Raw genomic sequence first — 22,539 nt, 5'->3', positions numbered from 1 at the left:
CTGAAGAGAATAGGAATTTATTCCATATTGGAGGAGTGAATATCTGAAATAGCTTCTGGGAGGAGCATACATTTCCAATAAGATCTGACAAGATAGCATTAAGAAGTAACTATTCCAAGTGGAACATGTGCAAAGGTGTGAATTGGAGGCCAATTCTGTCTAGATGAAGAATCACAAGTAGAATGGAAGGAGAAATGGTAAACAGTCAGGATGGAGATTCTGGTAGGCCACGTCAATAAATATCCAATGCCGTACTGAGTTAGGGTTCTATACCACAGGTAATAAAAATAAATAAAAAGTTTAAGCAAAAATGTGACCAAATCAGATTACACTTTATACACTTAAGAGTTGGATGTCTAGATGGAGATTGAGATGGGAGAAAGACCTGTTAAGAGTCAGTTATAACCGTGACTATTTTGAATTTATTTCAGAAATGCAAAGGTAGTTCAACTTACAAAAATAAATCAGTGCAATGCACTTCAGCAACAGATTAAAGAAGAAATATCATATGATTCTCTTAAGAAATCATAAATGCTTCTCTTGCATTTAAGAAATGCAAAAAAAAGCATTTGGCAATATTCAATACTTCATAATGAAAATCTCAAACAAATTAGGAAGAGAAGGGAACCTTATCAACCTTTTAAAAGGCATCTATGAAAAAATCCACAGCTATTATCATATTTTATACTGAAAGAAGGTAATGCTTTCCTGCTAAACTCAGGAAAAAGACAAGACAGAGCTATTTGCTGTTGCTACTTCTATTCAACATTGTACTAGAGTTCAAGTTAGGTTAATTTGTCAAGAAAATAAAATAAAAACCCAACTATAGCATAAGACTATGAGGAAAGGGCCAAGGAAGGGGAAGGGATGGGGGCGGTTATGGTGGAGGGAGGGTGGTGGGTGGGGCCACACCTATGATGCTTCTTAGACTAGATACAGGTGAAACTTACTGAAGGCAGAATACAAATGCCAAGAAAATGCCATGAAGGCTACGTTGAACAGTTTGATGAGAATATTTCAGATTGTATATGAAACCAGCACATTGTATCCCTTGATTGCACTAATGTACAGAGCTCTGATTTAACAATAAAAAAGAATAAAATAAAATAAAAGCATCCAGATTGGAAATAAGGAAGCAAAACTATTTCTATTATCCATGACATGATCTTGTATATAGGAAGCCTAAGAAATCCAATTAAATGTTATTGGAACTAATAAATGAAATCAATGAGCACAGGAAAGTTATAAGACATGAAATCAAAACACAAAATAAATTTTCTATACAGTTGTAATGGATTACTAAAAAAAGAGAAACTAAGAAAGAGTTCCATTTATAGTAAAATCAAACTTTTGGGAATAAATTTAACAAAGAAAGTGTAAAAATTATTCCCTGAACAGCACATGTCATTGCTAGAAGAAATTAAAGAAGACCTAAATAAACAGAAAAACACCATGCTCTTGGGTTGAAAGATTCAACGTTGTATAAATGGCAATACTCCACAATTGGGTCTCTTCAGTACAACCCCTACTAAAATATGAACTGACTTCTTTGCAGAAAATGACTATGTGATCCTAAGATTCATATCAAAATTCAAAGAACCCATAATATCAGGAAAAAACAAACAAACAAACAACAACAACAAAAAAAGGTACAAAGTGAGAACAAAATTGGAAGATTCACACTTTTCTAATTTCAAACCTTATTGCAATGCTGTAGAAATCAAGACAGTGAAGTGGAACATCAATAAATATCCAATGCCTGGTGTTGCCATCAGAATGAACACCAGGATGAATGCAATAGAAATAGGAATACAGACATAAACCCTCACATTTCTGATCAACCCACAGATTTGATTTTCAACAAAGGTGCAAATACAACTAAATTGGAAAAGAATAGTCTTTCAAAAAATGGTGCTAGGATAATTATATATCTACATATGAAAGAATGAAGTGGAATTGCTATCCTATACTATATTAAAAAATTAACTCAGGGTGGTGCCTGTGGCTCAAAGGAATAGGGCACTGGCTCCATGCACTGGAGGTGGTGGGTTCAAACCCAACTGTGGCCAAAAACTGCAAAAAAAAAAAAAAAAGTTTATTCAAAATCTATCAAACATGTCATTGTAAAAGCTAACCCTAAAAATCTCAGAAGAAAACTTAGATATAAATGATTTTGGATTGGGCAATGTTTTTTAGATATGATACAAAAAACATAAGCATCAAGAAAAATAGATAAACCAAACTCCTATAAAATGAAAAATGTGTATGCTGTAAACAATACCATCAAAAAAGTAAAACCTGCAGAAGTGGAAAAAATATTTGTAAATCAGATGTATGATAATCATATTTTATCCAGAATATATTTTTAGAAATCTCTTAAAACCCAACAATAAAGACACACTAATTAAACATGGGCAATTTATTTGAACAGACATTTCTCCAAAGAAGAGATGTAGTGGACAATAATTAGATGAAAAGATGGTCTACATTATTATTCATAAAGAAAATCAAAGCCACAATGAGATAGTACTGCCTTACACCAACTTGAATGGCTATAATAAAAAATGATTGAGAAGAGGGGAACTGGGGGACTGCTACGGGTGTTGATATCATGGTTTGGTATTTCTTTCATGGGTAGTGAAATGTTCCAAAACTGTGGTGATAAATGCTTAACTCTGCAAGTATACTGGAAAACATTGAATTGTGAGCTTTAAGTGGGCAAATTAAAGGTATGTGAATTAGACATTGCTAATTTTAGAATCTACTGGATTTGATAACTTATCAGCTTGGAGAATAAGGAATATGAAGAAATGTAGAAGCTTTCACAAAATTCTTGATTTTTCAACTAAACTATGATGGAGCCAGTCACCAAGACAGGTTGTACTATTTGTGTATATTTGGTAGGGAAGTAGTGAAGAGAGGCAGAGATAAATATAGTTTTGGACACATGTGTTTGAGCATCTGAGATTTCTGCTTTGGACAAAGAGTAATAGGGATTGAATGTACCCCACACACACACACAGAAACACACTGAAACAATTTTAAAAAGTAGATAAGTATATGAAAAAATGGTTTTACCTAACTGAATACCAGGTAGCAAAGGACATTGATCCCTGAGAGAAGGGAAACAAACAAGGTGAGTCTTAGAATTTCCCCAGCTTCTCACCTGGAAAGAGATTTCGGGCCATGGTGCACGGTGGGAGAACTCAGGGTGAACCCAGAAAATTTCCTGAATGGAAGAGATGGAGCTGACAATCCAGGGATCGCAAGGCATTTAGATTTAGTAGGAAGAGTACCAGAGAGAAGAGCGACAGAGAGAGAAAGAATGAGAGAGACAGAGACAGATGGTGGAATCCAGAGTGTTCTGAGATATGCAGAGGGTCCTTCTTGAGTCTATAGCTTAGTACCGATCAGCACATGCACGTGAAGAAACTACCCAAGGCCAGAAAAAAACACTTGAAATGATTAAGGGGCTGGAAATCGTTCCTATATTCACCAATCTCACTGGAAAACTTCATAATTCAAATTATCAGGGATATCAAATAAAGTTCACCAAAAGTTTTTTGTGTTGGTAGTGGAGAAAAGGCTTGCAGCGTAAGACTAAACAGTTGTCTTGGTTAAAAGCAACACCTGAAAGACTCAAACTGTTTTTACATGATTCAACTGCATTATATTATAATGAAGTTACTAATTAAAGGAAAGATGTTTTAAAAGGCCATAGATAAAAGTCAAATTATGCACAGTTCGAAGAATAAGAACAATAACAGACTTTTTGGAAATATGTAGAAATCAGTGGAACAACATCTTAAAATAAGGAAAGAAAAAGTTGTCAACCAAAGTTCTATAACAAGTGAAGATACCTCTCAAAAACAAAGATTAAATGAATTTTTTAGACATGAAGTAGATAAAAGAATTTATCACTTGAAGGTTTCCCTATAAGAAATTTTAGAGACTATCAGAAGGAAATGGTAACAGATGAAAATACCCATCTCTGTACCAGTTGCCCTACCACACTGAAAGTGAATGGATGATTGGAAGATGGAGACAGGGTCATCAACATTTAAGAGAAAGGGTAGAGGACAAATGACCTAAGGATGTGACCGAATTCATCAAACTTTTTTTTTTTTGTTAAATAGGCTCAAGAGACTGGTGGTGCCTGGGGCTTAAGGAGTAGGGTGCTGGCCCCATATACCGAGGGTGGAGGGTTTGAACCCAGCCCCAGCCAAAAACTGCAAAAATAAAAAAAAAAGGCTCAAGAGACCATAAAAATAACTAAAATAACTCAGAACTGTAAGATACATGGTACCATTTTTGGCAAGAGATTTAAAAATACAGAGATTCTACCAAAGACCATTATCTTTTTAGATTTCATATGCAAAACAATCATGGCAGCCCCTTAAGACTGTTTCAGAGGTGTTTTTTATTGAAAAAAAAAAAAAAAATCACATAGGCCGCAAGAAACTCTTCCCATAGCACGGAAGTACTTGATCTTTCCCCAGTTTCCGGGTCTTCATTATGTGGCAGGTACTTTGCTAGCTAAGAATATAGCTGTGAATGAGACAGATAAAATTTCTGCTCTTACGGAGTTCATATTCCAGTGAGCAAATCATAAAATAAAAAGGTATGAATAATGTAACTGCAAATAGTGAGAAGTTCTATGACAGAAATAAAGTAAGGTAGGGGAATAGAGGGTTGGGGTAAAGGAGTATTATAAGTTGTGGGCATATTTAGGTAAGATTTCCCTGAGGAGATGATACAAGAGAATTTAGTAATAAGACTCAGCCACTGAATTATCTGGGGGCCTTTTTTTACCAAAAATGTTTTACTTGAATCAAATTAAGTCCTTAATTTCCAACTTAAAGGTTAAATTATACCATAATGAGATAATTAGAAAAATTCAGAATGTAAGAGTATTCTGTAAGACACCTAGTCTGGTGTCCTCCAAAAGTATAATTGATTGAGTGAGGAGTTATAGGAGAGATAGGGGGATGAGAGAGTGGGGAGAAATAGAGAGAGAGAGAGAGAGAGAGAGAGAGAGAGAGAGAGAGAGAGATCAGGCAAAGAGAAATTAAAGATACATAACAACAAAAGCAACATAAACTCCTTGAATTGATCCTGATTCATTACAAAGGAGTTATAACAGAGTACCGATGAGAATGGCTTCAGTGTAGACACTTCTTACACAAAATACTCATGAGGCTGTGGAACAGGAAGACTCATTCTTTGCTGGGAGGAATTCAAAATGATACAGCTACTTTGGAAGAGAGTTTGACAGTTTCTTATAAAAATAAACGAACTATTACTATATGAGCCATCAATTTCTCTCTCTTTGGCATTTATGCAAATGAGTTGAAAACTTAGGTCCATACAAAAACCTACACACAGATGTTTATGGCAGCTTTATTCATAATTGCCCAAACTAGGAGGCATTAAAGATACTTTTCATTAGGTGAATAAATAATCTGTGATATGTCTAGTGAATAGAATATTATTGCTATAAAGAAATAATATTCCAAAAAATGCACTATCAAGCCATGAATGTACATAGAGAAATCTTAAATGCATATTACTAAATAGAAAAACATAATAAAAAGGCTACATACTATATGATTCCCAACTATATGACTCTCTGGAAAGGCAAAACTATTGAGATAGTGAGAAGATCAATGGTTGCAGGGATTGGGTAGAGCGTGAAAGGTAAGTAGGTGGGGGCACAGAGGATTTTTAGGGCAGTGAAACTACACTATGTACTATAATGGTGGACACATGTCATTTTAAATTTGTACAAACCTATAGAACATACAACACAAGAATTTGGGTGGTGATGATGTGTCAATATAGGTTCATCAGTTGTAACAAGTATAACATTCTGGTGAGGGATGTTGTTGATGGGGGAGTCTATGCATATGTGGAGTGGGGGAATGTGAGAAGTCTCCACAAATTCTGCTAAATTTTCCTATGAATCTATATCTGTTCTAAAAAATATAGTCTTTATTTTTAAAAAGGAATAGAGAAGACATGTGAGTGTGAATGTAGGGAAACTTGAATAGAGACTGTCTAGCCAGAGGAGGAGACGCTAGAGCAGAGATGGTGGAGAACTGAAGAGTCATTAGAAAAGTTTTGTTTTTTTTTTTTTTGGTCTAATACAATGTTTCTCAAACTGTGTTCCAGAGACTATGACATCAACATCATTTGGGAACCAAGAAAAATTGCAAATTATTGGCCTGCATCCTCAAACTACTGAATCAGAAACTCTGGGAATGGGGCCCAGCAATCTGGTTCTTGAAGTCTTCCAAATGATTCTGGATCAAAGTTTGAGAAACACTAGTCTATACTTGGAGAATGGAAATACAAGACACACGTATTCCCCAAGACAGAAAGCCAATCCTGCTTCCTGTGCCTGAGGAAAAGTAACCCACCCCTGGGGCTGGCCCAGTAGATATCAGGTTCTCACTCATCAGATGACTCCCTTCTTTCCATGGAGGAAGAGTGGAAAAAGTTCACTTCTCCATAAGCCCAAGTGAAAAGCTTATACGGAGAAAAAAGCACTCTTCTGGGAATGAAATTGGCTGTTTATCAGGAACCTAAGGTAAACCCAGGCACCTGCCCCTCAGTAAAATGTGAATGACTAAAGAGAGCTCAGTGCCATTATAGTCTAGATTTGGCTTTCCCTTCTTGCCACTTTGCTCAGGATTCTGAAAGAAGCATTATCTTTTTTTGATAATACAATAATTGTTTATAAAACAAACCAAAATAAACAAAAAAGGGATTTATCTCCTATAGTCTCCTCTAGAGTTTGCTTTAAATATCTCAAAAATAGAGATTGCAAAGTTTAAACTTTAGTATGAAGGCATTTCTTTTGCCAGTGAGTGTATAAAAAAAGTACTCATACTAAGTATATAGAAACCAGGAGGAAGAAAGGGAAGACATTAGCTTGAATAAACAAACATACACATACATTTTTAAAGACTAGTATTTTAAAGCAATACTTGCACATCACATCTCCATCAAATATTTAACTATCAGTTTCTTCATTTAAGAATTCATTCTGTGGTAAAAGATTAGTTACTAAGGAACAGTGTAAAAAAGGGCAAAGATAAGTGAAAACTATGGACTTAAAACTGAATTATCCCAAAGTATTTTTTTAATGCAATGTTTATGCTTCATTAGATGATAACAGTAACACTATTTTTATATATTGTATGCTCAAATAAATTCGAAAAACATTCAATTAAATTAAACAGGTTTTGTTTGTTTGTTTGTTATTGCTGAAGAGGAATACCTGAATCCTCACAGGTATTAGGACTTCTTTGATAGATTGGGGTTGAATTCTGAGATGATAATAAAATATATGATTGGAAAAACTGATCACTTAAATGCACATTTTATATGATTACTTTATAAATGGGTAAAGAGTATCAAACTCAGGTACCTTATGTTATTTTGGGGATATCAAGAAGAGTAGTATTCACTTGTTATTAGATTATAGCTCACTATTTTTGAGATTTTGTTCATTATCTATAGTTTGAACTAGATGTGAATTTCTTATTATTTCCTTTACTACTTGGCTATGAAATTCCAAACTACTGTTTTCAAAGCATTTTTCTCAGTCTGAGGTGGAATCACTAAAAATTAAAACTGTGTTTTTCCTGGAGCTAAAACTTGTCCACTTGGCTTTGAATAAAAATCATTATGACAGCTTATATTTGGATAAAAGTTGTACATGCAAAGTGTAAACCAGAAAACCCTGTCAGAATGTCACTAATCTTCTCAACTGACTATCTTCTAGATGCTTAAAGAAACTAGCTTATAGACCACTTAAAAAAATTAACCTTTGTTATTCTTCTGTTTCTGAATAAATGCCTCTTGTTAAAGATGTGTTTTACTGTATGATATATAGATATGTAGGCTAACTTTGAAAACCTACCTAAAAATTAGCTTTTAAAAATGAGACACAACCGTTTAATTTGACTGACTTATTCCTAGAAGTGAAAGACTGGCTTAATAGGACACTATGCCATTCACCTACTAATTTGGTTTTTCTGATCACAGCCACCAACTCAACTTTTAGTGTTTAAAACTTCAAGGGAAGTTTCAGACAGGGAAATATTAGGGTTCAAAAAATGATAGCCTCAAAGATGCTGCTTTGACATGCTGAACTGCAGAAGCAACTTCAGGGTCTCTGTGATTCCCACCCCACCCCCCACACCCACACCCACACACCCACACATCTGTCAATCCTTTTTTTCCCAAAGCACAGAATGAAGTTGTTCTCTAACGTTCCCCTCCCTTATCTACCTAGAAACCGGACCCACCACAGAGAAACACAATTGCCTTTGGTCACTTTTCTACAATTTCATTGACCAGAAAAGATTAAAACTCATATCCAGAAGAAGGGACTAAAAATTACATATCACACCAATGGCTCAAACTTTGTCCCAAACTTTCATTTGTTCTCAGGCCCAATTTAATTCCCAAAGGATCATTTACAAACCATTTTCTGAATAGTGGGTCTGTTCATTCCCCCTGAAAATTATTTATTCCTTACATACCTCATCTTCCCTTTCCCCATGGAGAAGGGTATGTTAGCATCTGGACCTCACTGGGTTACTAGATAATCATTCTCCTGTGATTCCCTTTTGCTACGTGATCGAAAATTAATTTGATTTTTTCTCCTATTAATTTGCCTTTTTCTGTTTATTTTCAGCAAATAAAACCTTCTGATGGTGAAGGGGGAAGCTTTTCTTCCTCACCTCTAAAGAGGTTGTAGATATGCAAATATGTCCTTTGTATTTCCAAAGTATAATATGCAACATTTCTTAAGCTTTTTTAAAATATTTTTTTAATTTTTTAGTTTTTTATTTATTTAAGATTAATGTGAGGATTCAAACAATTAAGTCACAATGTTTACGCTTGTTCAGTAAAGACCCTGTGGTCACAAGAGACAAATTCAATTTAAGTTTTTTTTATTATTGGAATCCTCATTTACCTACTCAACTGTTGTCTAAATATATGCAATTTAGGAAATGGTTACCAATCTTGTTAAGTCTAAGTAGACAGATGTTTGTGTCTTTTTAAACTCATGTACATTAACAGGAAAGTGTACCATTCCCCTGATCATTTGAATTCTTTATTGAACTTTATAGATAGTTACTCACTAAATAACTGAGACTTGGTATGTATTTTGTATAATTTATCCATCTGTTAACACATATGATTTTTCAACCTTATTTACACCTCCCGTGCTTTGCTTTGGTTTTAGAGTATATGAAATTGATTTTATATTCTAGTTAAACAAATACTTATTAAACACCTAAAATAGGTTCTGAAGTTCAAATGAGGGTCAGAACAGGTGAATAAAATACAATTTTGAAAAATATGGCCAAGCTCAGTAGCTCATACTTGTAATCTTAGCACTTTGGGAGGCCATGGCAGGAGGATCACTTTAGGCCAGAAGTTCAAGACTAGGCTGAGCAACTTAGTAAGGCATGTTCTGTACAAAAAAATCACAAAATAATTAAACAAAACATTCTTTAGGAGATACAACATGGATAAACCAACATGCCAAACTTGTACTGAAAAGCACTTTATCAGTAGTAATCATGCAGAAAAAATATGTGAAAACTTCACCATCTTCCTTGAAGTAGAATAACATTTTTGAAATATGAGCAGTATTTTCTGAACTTCTCCTTTTCACTTCATCTTCTTCAAGCAAATAGTGAGCTCAGTGCCTTAGGAAATAAAAGGCACCATGTCAGAAAGTAGAAAAAATTTATGTCTTCAGGGTTTTCAAAAGTGTCAATCCATTACTGAAATTTTGCTTGATGCCTTTGAAGCATGCCAAAGACTGGATTTTTCTGCCCTGGGTCGAGGAAGGATGAAGGAGAGGTATTCATAGGCAAAATATCAGAGGAGCCTACAGGAAGGAAACCCGTATGTATGTCTGAGCTCAGCAGAGTACAGGGGCAGTGTTAAGACTTCAGAAATTGTTTAGTGGTATGGGACATCTAGGTAAAGGGCTACTTGGAAAGATTCTAATGTTTTAACAGAGATGGAGGTCAGTAGGGTTATATCAGTAATTTTAAGATGTATCTTCCAGCACAGGTGGTCTGTAGACTGGAGGAACTTCAGAGTTTTTCTCACCAATTGTTTGGTACCATAGAAAAGCTCCAAAATTTAGGAGTCTGAGGCAGGTAGAAACTCCAAAATAAGTAAGACAAAGTTTCTGCCGTACCAGCAAGAAGGGAATTCACATGAGACTATCATCAAAAGAAAAAATATATAACATCTGTATTGGTTGACTGAAATTCATAACACTATAGATGATAACAGATGCCTTTTTGGTAACAGAAATTTAATTTTATTCCCATAGGTAAGAGTAAATGACTAGAATAATATATTACCATTCCTCCTAGAATCCATAAAAGAGTTTAAAAAAAATAAATGTTGAAAATTAAAGGAATAAACTTTTTACTACTGTATTATGTTTAAAAAAAAAATCAATGATTTTTTCTCATAGCTTTCAGGATGTTTAGGGTGAGAAGAAAACATTTTCAGAAGAAGTCAAGGAGAGATAGAACCCCTCAACACAGAAAGCCCATGTGTGGAAGAGCAGGCAAGACCCCACCCTGGGGCTAGACCATAGATTTTAGTCTCTTAAACTATGTCTTTAATCTTTTCTCTTCAATATAAACCAGAGTATTATGGGTTTGATGGAAAAAAAATGAGTTAAGAGAGTAAATTAAAATCAGATCAGCACGCTTTCAAAATAATGGCAGTCCTGCTTCAAATGTAGGATAATTAACACAAAAAAGACAGCAAAAGCAGCAATATCGTGGGCTTGTCATTATAGGTCACCACGGCTCATAATTTCCTTAGTTAAATTCTTTACTGGATTGATTTAAGCTCATGCCATTTCTTTAAAAAAGCTTTTAACAGGCTCCACCTCCATCCCCAACTTCCAATCCCCTGCTTTATTGGCTTTGCTGCCCAGAACATTCTGTACACAGAAAAAGAGGCAACGGTAAAGAGAGAAACAGAAGCTCTTCTAGATATTGATGTTGTTAAGTGTAAAATAGCCAATCTTCATTCTTTTCAAATATGGCTGTATATAAGAATTTCTAGAAGACATACCAAAAAAAAAAGAAAGAAAGAAAAGAAAAGAAAAAGCAAACTCTTGGTGTCACTTGCAGCTGTACGTGGCTATGTGCCTATAACAACTGTATGCAAATTTAAGGTACAGCTTGCTCCCCATATATATCCTGCACTCCTCGTGGACACAATGATGACCCTCAAGGAGCCAGGCACTGTCCTAGATACCAAGGATATGCAAGACAACAAAGCAAATAAAATCCTTCGCCCTCTTGGAACTTATTTTATTTTTTATTTTTTTGCAGTTTTTGGCCAGGACTGGATTTGAACCAGCCACCTCCGGCCTATGGGGCCAGCGCCCTACTCCTTTGAGCCACAGGCACCGCCCGGAACTTATTTTATAATAGGGGCTGCAAAGTGGACAGACATATTAGCAAAATATAAAATATATCAGATGGCAATAAGAGTTATAAAGGAAAATAAATGAGAGAAAAGGGGTAGAAATCCTGGGGATGGTTGTGATTGCTTTTTCAAGTGGAGTCTTCAGGGAAGGTATTGCTGAAAAGCTGAAGTTCCAGCAGGCTTGGGAAGTGCCGAGGAAGGAAGTCTAAAGGATACCTGTGTGTCTGGCAAGTCTGAGGAAGAGCAAAGAGATTGCTGTAGCTAGAATAGAGGCAGTGGTGGTGGGGGGCAAGTGTAGAGGATGAGACCTGAGAAGTGGGGCTGGTAAGTATCAGATGGTGAAAGCAATTGGGATTTAGGTTGAGAAAAATGAGGAGTCATTAGAGAGCATTTGCCTGACAAGCATCATGGTCTGGCTTACTTTCCAAAGGTGCACTCTGACAACTTGTCGAAATTGACCCTAAATGGGTATGGGATAAACAAGGGGCCCTGATAGAAGCTTTTGAACAATCTAGGCAAGAAAGGATGTGTTTGGGAAAGGGTAGTAACTGCAATGGTACTTAGAAGTAGTTTCCTTTTGGATATATTTTGAAGGTAGTGTACACAAGATTTTCAGACCGATTAGATGTGAGATTTTAGAGAAAATGAGAATCAAGGATATTTTCAAACTAGGTTTCTAGTCTGAAATGATTACTGTAATGACAAGATTACTACTTTTCAGATAAGAGACATTGTGAGAAGAGCTGACTTAAGCCAGTAAAGTGGGTTGGTTTTCAGGTATTGATTTTGAGATAAATGCCTATTAGACATTCAGTGGAAACACTAGCTGGGAGGCTAAACATAAGAATCTGTATTGGGGGTATACCCACCTGGAAAACAATATTTTAAACTTGAAACTAGGTGTGGCCACGTGTCTACACACAGAACAATGAGAAGGTGTGAAGATGTCCTTTGAGAGTTCCTCGAAAGCTCACAAACTATGAAAATGAACATTTCTTCTTCCCTATCTTCTTTCTGCTATCCAAAATGTGGAACTTGGTCAGTTATCTTGAGATTAGAGGGAAATCACAGGAGACAGAGTAAAAGCCAGGAGGAGCCAGTAAAAGCCAACCCCCTTGATGACTTAGGGGATGTATCATCATAGCTCTGAGCAACCAAAACTTCAGACAATTTTAATATGGGGGTGTGGAGAATTTATTATGTGTTTAATTCACTGTGTCCAGTTTTATGTTACTGACTGTCAAATTTTATTTGTAACCAACAATTGGGTGTATTAGTTTCCTATTGCTGCTGTAACAAGTTACAGGCTGTCCCTGGGTTATGGACAAGATTCATTCCCGAAAACATCTTTAGGTTGGATTTGTATGTGACTCAGATCCTGATAAAATGTATATATATGCTAATAATGATAACTATACTATAATAGTTCATGTATGTCGTAATAATAATAATACTTACTGTAATAAATACTAATACTTCTGTACAGTAAAAATAAGTTACAGAAATGATTGTGCTCTTTTAATTCCTTGGTTAATAGGAATGTTATGCTTATTTTGACAATTAATCCACTATGTTTCTTAGTAATAATTGATGCTTTCCTTGGAACACTGCCTTTCACATGTTCCATTATTCTCATTTCATTGTTTATAAATGTTTTGATAGCTGAGCGACTGAACGCTAATGCTTTCCCAGTGAATGATAGTGTCTGGTCTTCCTCCCAGCACTTCATTATTTCTGTTTTCATTTCCATTGTAGTCACCTTCTCCTTGCTTCAGCTCACCTGGACTTGGAGTGGACTTTTGCTTTGGAGGAATGGCCACAAGGGTAAACACAGACTCATAAAATTTAATTAAGAAGACAAAAGCAGTGCTATGTATGAATGACTATATGAAGTTTCTATTATAAATAATGAGATTAGCTACTAGCGTAAAGATGCTATACCAAGGAAACTATTATGCCATGGGATTTTTTCACAAGTGCAGAAGAAAGTAGTCCTCAATTTATTAATGTAATTATTTAATCATACATTATCCATTATGAAGAGTCTTGAGAGTCCACTCCTAAGTGTGCAATGTGAACAGACACCATCCAGTCAGCTGGGTCCTGAACAGAACAAAAAGGTAATTTCCCCTCTTTCCTGGAGCTGATATACTAGTCTACTGTCTTTGGACATCAGAACCCCACACTATACAGATTCTGGATGCCATGACTTACACCAGAGCCTGCCTGGATTCTAAGACCTTGGATTGGAAGTCATATCATCAGCTTTGCAGTTTTGAGGCCTTCAGACTTGAACCAACCCACGCTACAAGCACCCTGGGGTCTCTCACTTGAAGACAGCCTGATGTGGAGCTTACCCTCCGTAATCACATGAAGCAAGTCCCCTAATAAATCCCTTCTTAACTCCGTCTATCCATCCATTCTATTAGTTCTATTTATCTAGAAAACCCTGACTAATACAGTAGGATAAAATCAAGGTGTTACCTTGCTTCATTCATTTTAGAGGCTCTAGGAAAGATCCTGTTTCCTTGAGTTTCCTAGTTTCTAGATACTGCCTGTATTCCTCAGCTCTTGGCTTTTTTCTCCATTTTCAAAGCCACCAATGTGGCATCTTTAAATCTCTATCTGACTCTGACCCTTGCATTGGTCATTGCATCTCAGATCTCCTTCCCCTCTTTCTCTTACAACAACGCTTGTGATTGTACTGAGCCCACCTGAATAATCCAGGAGAATCAATCATCACTCCATCTCAAAATTCTTAATTTATAATGTGTGCCAATTTCTTTTTCCCTCTAAAGTAACATATTCACTGGTTGTAGGCATTAAGCCTTTCACATCTTTGGGGAACTATTATTCTGACCACCATACCAGGTAAGCCTTTGCTAGGATACACGTATCACTTAAGGAAACATGCACCCTTGTCAAATCAGAACACTGGTAGCTTTAAGAAAGAATTCTTCTTTTTCTAGCAAGCAGTTACTTTCGTAGGCTTATAGATTTCAGATGAATAGATAATAGGAAAGAAACCCAGCTAAGGCAGGCAGATTTGGTGAATGACCATGTTCAATCTAAATACTAACACAAAAGTATTTTTAGAGTATTCTATTTAAAACTATCTCAACTGGGTAAGGCAGTTGAATTTTTTGAAAAGGAGGGTGTTGTACAAAGGGAGGTCTGCAAGATGGTGACATTTGCAGGCAAGTGTGACAAAACTGCTCCCAATTCTGGGCCTATCTATTTTCAGTTTAGTTTCTCAAGAGGAAGCTTTCTGATCTCACAGTGTTTATCGATTGCAAAAAAAAATTAGTTTTTCAAGTAGAAACATAACTATGGCTCTAAATTGGGTCAAGTCCTAGGCATTAAGTGAGGATGATGAACTGAGAAGAGATATTTTTGTTTTTAATTTTTTTATTGGGGAGTCATTGAGGGTACAATAAGCCAGGTTACACTGATTGCAATTGTTAGATAAAGTCCCTCTTGCAATCATGTCTTGCCCCCATAAAGTGTGACACACACCAAGGCCCCAACCCCCTCCCTCCGTCCCTCTTTCTGCTTCCCCCCCATAACATTAATTGTCATTAATTGTCCTCATATCAAAATTGGAAGTGGAAGACATTATTCTCAGTAAAGCATCACAAGAATGGAGAAGCATGAATCCTATGTACTCAATTTTGAGAAGAGGTATTAAGGTGAAACCCAGGGAGCGTGAATGGCTTGTGTCCCAGTAGCAGGTGACTGGTAAGGCCTATTGGCATAAGTTAATTATCAATAAAATGGAACTTCAGTATCTTGTCTCTAAATAGTGGCATTCTCAAAGTCATGTTGATCCAGGGAGAGCTATTTAGGATGTAGCTCGACCCCAAAGGAAGGAGAACAGATCAGAGCCCCAGATGAAGGGGCTGATCAGGACTCTGATCGGAGTTTTATGAAGTCACCTCTGATCCTGTGTAAGAATGCACTTCTCTGTCAAGAGGTAAATACAGGATTCAGTTGACTTGAAGGTATTTGGTAACTGACACTTTTCTTAAACATGTATAGGTACCAGGTACTGAACTAGGTACAAGATTACAGTGCAAAAATGAAATATTCAGTTCTTTCTTTCAGGTAACATATGATTTATGGGAAAAGCAGACAAACACATCACCAATTGCAGTCTTTTGTGATAAATAACAAGGCTGGTGGGAAGTCCAATGTTTTAATGGTATACCAATAATAGCGTGAGAGTGAATAAAATGAAGTAAATGAAATGTGGTGCCTTGATGCTGATTTTTACAGGGTAATAGTTCCTTGGGAAGGCATAGGTGCTTCAAGCAGAGGATGGGACATTTGCAAGACAAAGATAGCTTTAAAACTATGGAAAACAGTAAGGAGTTTGGTGTTATTGCCGTGTGATAACCCTAGAGGAGAGAAGTATGTTGGGTCTGAACAGATCATAAGCAGCTTCAGGAGTTAAGGATTTTTCCTTAAGTGAAAATTTGACTCAAAGAACGTCAAGGAGAAAACTGAGGATTGGATTAACATTCCAGAAAAGTAATTTCAGAAAAGCAGAGCCTGTAGTAGGCAGAGAGATTATAGATAAGATTGTGAAGTTGGTTTGGAGGCACTTGTGTGGAGGGAAATGCATTCAGGATAGATATCAGGTGGGGGATCAAAGAGAGGCTTTTGAGGTTGAATTGACCCAACTGTATTAGACAAGGGTTTGGGGCAGAGACAGAGAGGCTGAGAAAGAAAGAAGCGGGAGATAGAAAGGAAAGAAAAGATGGAGGGATAGGAGAGGAAGTGAGGTGAGAGGAGGGGAGTGTGGGTGGACATGAGAGAAAGGGTATTTGGGAGCTGGAGTGGAGTGCCGGGGTGTCAATAGGTTCAGCCTTGTACATATATAAGAAGTAGAAAAGATGGAGAAGAGAGTCTCCTCACACTCGGCTGTGTGCTGCATCCCTGTTCAAAGCTTATCAAGCACTGCCCTCCTTGGGGGACCTCCTATGTGATGGGTTGAACCAGGCCATGGCACTGTGACTTGCCTTGGTCAGTGAATGATGAGGGTCTGGGAAGCATGCCCCATGCATTGTTTTCCTCTGTCACAATAACTAGTAATATTCCAGAGGAAACTCTTCCGTCAGTCTGGGTACCAGAGTAAAGACTAGGCAAACGCAGCCACCACTGGACTGTGCTAGACATGATGTAACCATGTCTGGGGTTCTGGCATTGTCTGCATGCTGCATACCCTAACCTTGGAGGGTTTTTCAGTTGTATCAGTTAATCTTTTATTTTAAAGTATTTTACCTTTTAGTCTTTATGAACTATTTTTTTTTTAATTTTGGTTAGTATGAGGGTACAGATGATTAGGTTACATTGTTTAACTTTGGTATATTGTTCCTTTAATTTTTTAATAATATAAAATTTGTCTAAAAGTCCCTCTTTACCTCCCTTATCAATATCCACTTTCCTTTCCGGAGGAGGGAAAACATACTCCTACTACTAACATACTTTCACAAAGCTTTGTCAATGTATATACAAATATGTTTAGAAATACATGTGCGGATGTAAACACATATTTTAATCCTGCTATGATATGTGCAGTTGGCCCCGTCTGCCCATGGGTTCCACATCCACATATTTAACCAACCATGGATAGAAAATATTTTTAAAAATCCACACCAAATAAAAATACAACAATAAAAAGTAAGAATAAAAAACAGTGCAGTATAACAACTGTTTACATGCCATTTACATTGTGTTAGGTATGAATAATCTAGAGATGACAAAGAATACAGAGAGATGTGTGTAGGCTACATGCAAATACTACACTATTTTATATAAGGGACGTGAACATCCATTGATTTGTTATCCTTGGTGCTGCTGTTCATAAACTAATCCTTTAGATACTGAGGGATGACTGTATATTCATTGCATATATAATATATAATAAGACTTCTCTTTTCTTTTCCTTTTCTACTTGATAATTTGTCTTGGAGATAATGAAATATTAAAACATATATCTCTTTCTTCTTCATTTAGATCACTACATAGTATTCTAATATGAGGATGGATCATAATTTAACTATTACCCTATTAATAGACATTTAATTTTAAACCAAGTTTTCAACTGCTTAATAAATCATAAAAAGTGAGTGTTGTCCATACCTTTATGCATAATTGCAAATACCTCTCTAGGTTAGAATATTAGAAGTTGAATTATTGGGTCAGGGAATATTTTAAATTTTCATAAATACAGCCCGACTGACCTACATAAAGTCTATTCAAATTTATACTCTCGTCAATACTGATGAGAGTCAGAGATTTCTCTTTTCTTTTTCTTACTTTAACATTTTTTATTATCTTTTTTAACAAAATTATACTTTCCTAACAATTATGGTGTTATTCACTAATACCTCATTATAAAATCCTTAGCTATTAGTGAAGGTCATTATGTCCCTTAGTTAAATACCCTCATATTTTACATCTCTTCAAAAGTATTATTAGGTGTGTGATTACTCACATACTGCTGAGTCAAGTATTCCTTTTCCACGCCATGAGGTCAAATCTTTCAGGTACATTTATGTAGCCCCAGTCAAGCTGAATCTATTGGTGTCTACTAGATGGATGACAGATCATTCTCACGATCAGTGAAAAATCTCTATGGACGTGCAGAAAGCCTGCACTATAGGTTCTATTTGCTTCCAAACATGAGGATTGAATGGAACTTTACTAAACTGACTTAATTACAGAATATTCAGTGTTCCTGTGTATTAGCCATGGACTTCTAGGCTTCTAAACTAGTTTTTCTCCTTCCCCCAAAGAGTCCCCCCAGGTCAATGTCTCTCATAACACCTCATTTCTCCAAGCCAGAAGGCCTAAGGACTGTCTCTTGAGACTGGATTCAGTGCACAGCAGCAGCGAGTTACCCTCAGCCTCAATTTTGGTTCTGCTTTCTTTACGTGTAATTGAGGTTTACCTTGAGCTAAAAAAAGACATCCTCCTCTTTGAACTATACTTATTTAGCCAAGAAGTTTTACTCTAGATTGAAAAAACGAGAGAAATGTTATCAGCCCAGTGTTTAAAACTGAGCTCAGTTATCACCACCTGCTCCTCCCGTGCCACACACCCCCCTCTTTACCTTTTGCTTCGCTGTCCCTCCTGGATTTTTCAGAACCTGACACTGTAGATGGTTTGAAGGTTATGTCTAAGCACCAACTGATCTATTCATATGGTTCCTGATTCCCACTTTGTAAATGGTTAACCAAGTCCAGTGTGACCATGTCATTTATCGGTCTTTTCACCATGAAGCATAATTTTTCCTCTACTTTCAAAATAGTCTCTATTCATCTTGTTGTCAGATAGTCCTCCCTGGCTATAGGTGAATAGGTTATTTATTGCCAAGCTAACATTCTCTTTGCACAGGAAACCATGGGGAAGGCAGGCTGGAAGCCAAGCTGCATCATCCCTGGGATCCTAAGAGGTAGCACTGTCGTATCTTGTGGGCTATCAGCTTTTAGTCTCCTTTCAGGGTGGAAAGGCCATCCTTCAGGGAGAACATAATGATCCCAGAATGTTGGCTGACAGGCTCTTGATCTGTGCTTTTTATTATGTTCTATATATCAATCTTTTCTCAAAGAATTGACCATGGGACTCTTTTAAAACATTTGAAATCTTTAGATAAGAGCTCAGAGACAGGCTCTTCCTACTTCCATTAATTTCATAATAAATGATGTCAATTTGCCACTGTTAATAATGTTGCCACAGCCACTTTCCTCAGGCTTTCCTGAACTTAACAGCTTCTAGATAAACTCTTCCTCTTCTTTATCCCTCCTCCCATTTTAATTTTTCTCATTCTGCTGACTGCACAGAAATTTACTCCTCTTTCCCTGATCTTCAAACCCCCCCCCACTTTTTTTCTTTTTTTAGACTCTTGTAAGACATCATGGTATAGTTTACAATACCCAGTCTAAAAGGAAATGTTTGATAGCTGACAACCTGAGTTATCAATGTCTTTTTTTCACTTTTTACATTTTACCTATGTGGTTCAGTTTTAGCTTTTGGATTTTCTCACAAAGGCAATATGTCAGCTTATTTTTAAATTTATTGAGAATTCTTTTATATATTTCAAGTCTGTTTAGTCCTGTTCATATGGCCTCTCTTGTATCTTGTAAAGCAAAGTACAACATAAGCTTTTTCTGTATTTTATATTTCAATGCAAGTATCAATATTTATTAAAATTTTTGAATCTTAAAAATAGCTAAATATGGATTAATATATGGTAATGGTTAATTATAGTCTGGCATTAGCTTGCCTGAATTAGAATACTATATCTGCTTTGTAACTTTGGGTAAATTGGCTTACTACTCTGGGCCTTGGGTTCCTTGTGCATAAATCATACTAATAATACTAATCTCTTAGAGTTATTTTAAGAATTAAGTGAAAGAATGCTTCCAAATTATTAAGGACAGAAGAGCTCAATAAATGCTATCTATAATCACGTTAGGATAATACGAATATAATAATAATAAGACATAAAATATAATTATACCTATAATTATGGTAGTACTACTGTAAAAACAGTCTAGCCAGGAGACTGCATCTTCTAAGTACCTTTGGTTGAATTTGCCTCTAGGATATTGAAGGGAACAGGCTTGCAGATCACAAAGAGCCAGGAAGCCATACGATACTGTAAGCAGTCTCATTAGGGTAAGTAGACAGGAGCTGAGTAGTTTATTTTAGGAGCAGGAAGCAGGAGGAGCTTAACTATCTGGGAGTATGAGAGAGATAGGATTTAAATTGAGGCAGATTGGTACCAGGAATTCAGAAAAAGAAATAAGGAAAAAAGAATCCAATCTCTAAGCAGAGATTGGAAAACAGGGAGAGTTTTCTGTGGCAGGTGAAATGTCAGACTCAGCAGATGTGGGCTGGGCCAGGAGCAGGCTCCAGGCTGTTCTTACTCATGTGAAAGACAAACAAACAACAACAACAACAACAACAGCAACAATGATTCCAAACAGCAGAACAGTTGAATGTTAATTGCAGAATCTGTAGAAAGACTAAGGAGGCTTTCCACCATCTATGGGTTAGCATTTTCTTCCTAATTTTTCCTTCACTGCCTGTTTTTCTTCAAAAATCAATCTTGAGATTTGACCTATTATCACTCTTTCTCTACAGCCTCTAAATAACACCTATCTTCAGGGGCTTTTAAAAAACTCCTCCCTTTTCCTTATACAGAATAACTTAATTTCAGAGACTCTCCTGACCCTATAATTCCACATCCATCACTTAACATGGAAAGTGTTCTCTAGGACTGAGATCTACCTTCTTTACTAGGTAAAAGGAATCACAGCAAGTGATTTCTTCTGATCAAAAACATTAACCTTTTTCTTACCGAAATCCTAGCATTCCATGCTAATTTTTTAACTAGGTTTGAAATTTATCACATCTCCCCATAGTGGCTAGGGAAAACTATTGGCGAATTATGATAAATCCATAACTACTTTTGGATATAAGTGAAGCATATACAGTTTTTGAAGATAGATCAGCAGCATCAAGTTCTCATATGAACAAAACACAGCACACAGTTCATCCTGCAAGCACAGGTTAATTTGCTTTTTTCTTAATGTAAATAAGAGAGTATTTGTCAGAATAGTGATGTCATATAGTGTTATTTTTACCAAGAATTTAGTGTGTTTCATGTACAAGACTCCAACATTATTTGTTCTTTTTATGTAACTACCACCTACTTACAAAAGATCAAAGAGCTATATATTAAAGGGCTATACGTTGACCTTTTTTATCCATCAAGTCTCACTCACAGCCCCTCTGAGATCGTTGTCTCCCTCTCTCTGGCAAAGCCAGCTGCCACATTGTCAGAACACATGAGCATCCCCTGGAGAGCTGGTGGTAAAGAACTGGAGACCTGCAGGTAAGATCCAGCAATGAGATACCAGGCACGTGAGTGAGGCAAGTCCTCAGGGCTCAGTCAAGCCTTCAGAGACTGTAGCCCCAATGAACATCTGACTGTAACATCCTCAGAGAACCTGAGATAAGGTACCCAGCTAAATGCTCCCTGGATTTCTGACCCACAGAACCTTTGTGAGAAAATACATACTTATTGAGTTAAGGTGCTGCACTTTAGGATCGTTTGTTACGCAGAAATAGAGAACTAAGACACTTACTGTCACCAAAAGGGCACCCTTGATACGATGCCCCTTACTTTATCAGCTTCCTCTTTTGCTAACTCTTCATTTGCTCAACCTATGCCAGTCACATCAGTCACTTCTTCAAATCAGAGATGTGTCTGCTGCAGGGTCATCGCTCTCGTGAGCTCCCCGCCCACGTTCAGTCTTTGTTCAAATAGATCCTTGCAGCGCTTTCATTGACTACCCCGAATGAGCCCCCTCCTTCTTTCTGTTTTTGTTTTTTTTTCTTCACAGTATTTATCAACACTTGACATATGGTATATTTGTTTGTTGCTGCTGTTGTTTTTGTTGCTTTTCTCCTTCCATAATATAAGCTCTGGGGCGGCAGGGATTCCTTGTTACTCTCGTTGTTTACTTCTCTCTCTTTTGCATTTAGAACAGTGGCTGGCAAATATATGCTCAATGAATACTTGTGAAATGGATCAGTGTTGTATTCTTCTGATTTTAATTGTTTGTTTGCTTATTGTCCCCACTGGATTGTAAGCTCCTTCAAGTCAAGCACTATGCCTCATTCATCTCGATTTCTGTCACCTCTATCGTGAAGGCGTGAATTTGATAAAGTAGAAAAAGAGGTGTGAGTTATTTTGGGAGTGTGTATTTTAAGTAGTCAAATAAGAGTTTTAAAATGTAATGAGTCAGTGATCTTGTGAATTAGCAAGGACTACTTTTAGAAACAATGAAACAGCACTGTAAGTTTGAATTTTAAAGCAGCAACATCAATTTATTATGTAGTTTTAAAACCAATTACATTTAGATTCACTAATACATCAGGCACGAAATTTAATTTCATTGTATTTTAATTGCCATTTCTTTTCCTCACTTGAGCAGGTTGTGTCTACTAGTTTACAGTTAAGACTGCTTT

Source organism: Nycticebus coucang, chromosome 13 (genome assembly GCF_027406575.1).
Source record: "Nycticebus coucang isolate mNycCou1 chromosome 13, mNycCou1.pri, whole genome shotgun sequence".
Lineage (NCBI taxonomy): Eukaryota > Metazoa > Chordata > Mammalia > Primates > Lorisidae > Nycticebus > Nycticebus coucang.
Note: the sequence above shows the minus strand (reverse complement) of the source record.